Genomic DNA, 5,231 nt, shown 5'->3' on the forward strand with positions numbered 1-5,231 from the left:
CGCTCCATGTAGTGCGGAGGAGGTTGTGGAACTGGTATACATCATGCACCGTTATATATAGTAGCAAATTAAATTTGTGCACTCCCACTGGTGTATTCCTTCATACAACAGTATGACACCTTATACGTGGAACAATTTGTTCCTGCTTGCAATCACAATGTGAACTAAAACTTAGGAGTCACTTCAATAGTTCAGAAGTATAGTAACCTGCTTACATACTGCAATTGTACAAAGAATATATAACAGAGGTATTCAGTAGTTCATCCAGGTTCGCAATCTTAAATAGAATGCTAATAGCACTGGATGAAGCAGATGGGGTTTATAGTTCCCTGCAATCTAATTTATACGATTCAATGTAATGGCAAAAGACAGAGCAGATGGTATTGGTAGCACACGATGGCCAATAATATCTGTTTGTAACACAGTAGCCGTGGTGGTTGCAGCTGGGATTTGTAATTCACTACAACAGGGAATAGTAATTACAATTAGCAAAATATCTGCCATAAGAATATATAGTGACTGTATATTGGTAGTACACAGAGGCCCACAGTATTTGGTTGTAACTAGGGATGCACCGATACCGATACTAGTATCGATATCGGTGCCGATACCGAGTATTTGGGCGGGTACTCGTACAAATGCTCCGATGCCTAGCACGAGTACTTCCTGTATCAGGAAGCCGGGCAGCGCGTCATTACACGCTGCCCGGTTCCCTGATTGGCCGGGAAGCGGCTCCATGCTCTCTCGTCACTTGTGATGAGAGAGCATGGAGCCGACTTCCCGGCCAATCAGGAAGCTGGGCAGCGTGTAATGACGCGCTGCCCTGCTTCCTGATTGGTCGGGAAGTTGGCTTCATGCTCCCTCGTCATCTCATGATGAGGGAGCATGGAGCCGGCCTCCCGGCCAATCAGAAGGCAGGGCGTCGTGTCATTACAAGGCGCCCGGCTTCCTATTTTGTCCGGCCAGACGGCTTCGGCTGGGACCCAAAGGAAGGCCGCGTTCTGGCTTGAGAGGCCCCGGGGTGACAGGCTGGACATACAAAGGTAAGAGGGGACTTCCTTGTTAATCGGGAAGCCGGGTGGCGAGTCTTTAAATGCTGCCCGGCTTTCCGGCTAATCATGAAGCCAGGTGGCGAGTCATTACACACTACCTGGCTTCGTGAATGGGACTTCCGTTACTCGGTAATTGGTATCGTCGAGTACCGAAAAAAAATTATCGATACCAAAATACCGGTATTGGTGCATCCCTAGTTGTAACACAGTAGCCATGGTGGTGACAGCTAGGATTTGCAATTCACTACAACAGGCAATAACAATTACAATTTGCAAAGTCTATACCATAAGAATCTTTAGTAATTGTATATTGGTAGTACATGGCGGGCCACAGTAGCCGAGGTGGTGGCAGCTGGAATTTGTAGTTCACTACAAGCAATAGTATTTACAATTTGCCAAGTCTCTAGCATAAGAATCAGTAGCAACTGTATAACCAGTAGTACCAGTTACTACTTGCGGAGAGCAGGTTCCCTGCAGCATCCGATTACAAGTCAGCCTCAGGTGCAGTTTCCCAGGATGAGTGTGTAAGATCTCTCCAGCAGGTCAGATTGCAGGGGGGGAATCTGCAGGAGACAGCCCCAGGAAGGAAAGCTTCTCACAGTCCAGAGAGGTGGGTATCTGCAATACCGCAGAGGGTTATTGCTCTGCATTCACAACATTAGCAGGACCCTGAGCAATTGAAATCTTGACAGCCGGCTCGAGGGGGGAGGTGCGGCACAACGTGTCCTCAATAGGCAGCTCCGGATTCCATCGCTGGAGCGGATGGATGTAAGTTTATTACAATACTCTGTGTTGTTCGAGGGTGGTGCCTTGAAGTATTTAGGGTCTCAGGGGGCCTGTCCGGGCTCTCACGAGGGCTGTGTGGGCTCTCAGGTGTACTCTGTGGGCTCTCAGATAGGCTATGCCAGCTTTCAGTTGGACTCTGCGGGCTCTCAGGTGGCAGTGCGAATTCTCAGGAGGGCTGTGCGGACCCTATCAGTTCTCACCCTGGACTATAGATCAATTAGTTCTTATGCTGTGAACATGACAAAAAGGGGTGTGATTCAGTAGTTTAGCAAAAAAAAGAGAAAATCCAGAGTAGGGTGGACACCTTTGAGTTCACAAAAATGCTGTGTTTCACACAACAGGACTTAGGAGCCAAGTGCATTTCTGATGCCTAAATACATATTTTTCTGTACTTGCAGGATCTTTAAAGGGATAAAACTTGAGGAAATGTCCATGTCCATGCACACATGCATTATATAAAAAGAACAACAGATTCTATTAGTAGGCAGTCGGACATTGCCTTGCCTACCATTGCCTTGCCTACCATTGCCTTGCCTTCAAATCCAAAGCAAAGGCAAGCAACATCCTCTTAACTGGAGAATCAGGGAAGAAGGAGTGCACAAAAAGCATATGTGGAGGCATAAAAAACCCCCATGCATTAGGATTCTTTTACTGAAGAATGAACAATCTTCACTTAGCTTAATCAATAGGGTGAGGTTGTGTTCACTTCTATTAACCAATCAGTTTGTCTTATTTACTGTCCTACTGCCCTTTTACTGTCACAGACATCAGGATTACATTGGAACAGAATTACGTGTAGTTGGTCAACTCAGTAACCCAAGAACTTATAGCAGAAAGGTCCCCTAGACCTTTAATAGCTGTGATCAGAAGCTATCAATCACAGTCATTCATAAAAAATGTAAGTGCCTCCCCCGCCCACCAGTTTGTCTTACTCCTCATTACATTCTCCCCACTGTGTGCCCACAATATGATCCCCTCAATCTACCCCCACAACCTGCTCTCTCTGCCTTTTTGTGTACTCTCCTGTGTTCCCTACGATCCCTGCTGCTCTCACCAAGTCTCTTCCGGCAGAAACAGTGGGTTGTGAAGGGGATTATATTGAAGGCACACAGTGGGGGAGGATCAGATCTCTTCGGGATGCCCAGGGGGAGATGGATAAACATATTGGGTGGAATTTATCAAAACTGGAGCAGACAGATTTTGGAGCAGATGTGCATGGCAACCAATCAGCTTCTCACTTCAGTTTTTTCAGTAAAGATTTGAAAATGAAAGAGAGAAGCTGATTGGTTGCCATGCACAGCTTCTCCAGTTTTGATATATTCCCCACAATGTATATCTCCTGTTTATCAATCCCTTCACTTTTCTGAATGAACATGGGAGGGCTCAGTACTGAGTATTCCTGTTTTTATTCATAACTGAAGGGATTGGTAAACATGAATGACATGAATAAACATGAATGTTTATGATCTCTTCCGTTTCTTGAATTGACATGGAAGTGCTCACTTCCCTGCAACAGAGAGGGCTAGCATAAGTAGACCTTGTTCAGACTGCAAACATATCTTTGGTAGAACTTGCAAATGAGGAGCAGTGATGTCAAGGTCTGCCCCTCACCCAATTAGAGAATGCCTAGTATTCATTGATAAAAATACGAGGCATGGGATTGTACACCCCCTTAACAACTACCATACCATAACAATAAACCTAAAAAATGATGAAAAAAAGACACAACAAAGATTGTGGGAAAACTATAGGCCGCGGCCCCTTTATTGGGTTTTAATCAACTCTAACCAGGAAATAGACTTTAACCTTTATTACCAAACAGAACCTCTGTTAACCATTAACAGACCACCGCGCTTCGTCATCAAGATGCAATCAGCAATAACTTGCACCAAACAAATTATCGTTTACCAACCACTGTCCACCCTCAAAGTCGGTGACATTACCCCATAAAGATTGGCCGCGACATGGGAATGTAGAGCAATGGTAAGGGTGGGCCAATGGGAAGAGTGGGCAGGGAGCAGGTGAAAAGATCCCAAAGGAAGACTTAAGATAATCCTGAGGTGAGTCCAGCTACCACTCCTGAGGTAAATACTGACCCCGTCCACTGACAGGAGTGACTGTAGAGGTGAAAGGTTACACTCATTGGCCAGCTGTTTTCCCCGCCAAAAATCTGTCTCCAATCCTGTGCTCAGCTGACTGAACATCTGCCCAGCAACCAAGATAAATCTTCCTAGAAACAGCAGGCAGCTTGTAACCTGAAAGACAAAGCAGAAAGTAGCAGCAAAGCCGCCTGAGAGAGACATGTACTTAACAGTCACCACAGACCTTCTTTTGAATATAATTAGTTTTAAAAACACATTTGTGATAGGGTCGACAATCCCATGGGACGAGTTTCCTATTTAATTTTCTTACTTTCGTGGCCCTAACATTCTCTGAATGGCCGCCCTGCCAAGCGAGCAAGTCATTTGAAGCTGCTCATCACAGTGTGGTAAAGGGACCTGGACAATCGCTGTCAGCACTGTACTAGCTCCAGCTATTACCGTGCTTTAAAGGATCATTGCGAGCCGCTCAGGTATGGCCTGTGCAAATGTATATTGGGCCAAGCTGGACCACTGTAAGTATCCATAATACTTAATACCTGGAGTTCAGTTTTAAATATAATTTGAATCTATTATGTATTTATAGTTACTGTTTTTTGTAAATTGATGAACGTTAAATAAGAATAGGCTTGAAAGAAAATGAGGTGCAGAGTTGGTGTATGAGCTGAACGCATGGCGTGAAAGAGAAAAGGGCACGTTCCAAAAATGGTTTGGGTGAATTTATGTACATGCACGGGTGATGGCACACATTTATAACAGTTGGGGGATTGTCTTTTCTTTATTGTGTTTTATACCGAATGGCAGCAGAGTTTTTTGTGCTGCTTGACCAGCTGTCAGTGAGACATACGAGAGGGCTTTGTACATCATGAATGAATGGATGAATAACATAAGAAATGAGAACAAGGGTGAAGCAGAACAAAAGTAAGGGAGTAATACAACACAATCTTCTGTTGGGTGGAGAGTTTCTACAGGAACCACATAAGGTTGGCGTGTTGTGTTTTGTTTCTTACGAACACCGTATTGTTGTGAAACTATCGTTTTCTCCTTTGAGGACATCTTGTGGTAAGAATTAAAAACTACACATTTTTGTGACTGCGACAGGTATTCCTCACTTAAGGACCGAGTTCCGTTCCTACGTCCAGGTCGCTAAACAAATTGGTTGTTAAGTGAGGAACTCTATACAGTACTGTACTGCATTAGTACAGTACTGTATAGCATTGCAGATGTACAGTACCGAACAGTGTACTGTACATTGGGCAATGAAAATACTTACAGGGACCAGCAGTGAAGATCG

The sequence above is a fragment of the Nanorana parkeri genome, unplaced genomic scaffold (assembly GCF_000935625.1).
Source record: "Nanorana parkeri isolate BGI_ZX_2015 unplaced genomic scaffold, ASM93562v1 scaffold2075, whole genome shotgun sequence".
Lineage (NCBI taxonomy): Eukaryota > Metazoa > Chordata > Amphibia > Anura > Dicroglossidae > Nanorana > Nanorana parkeri.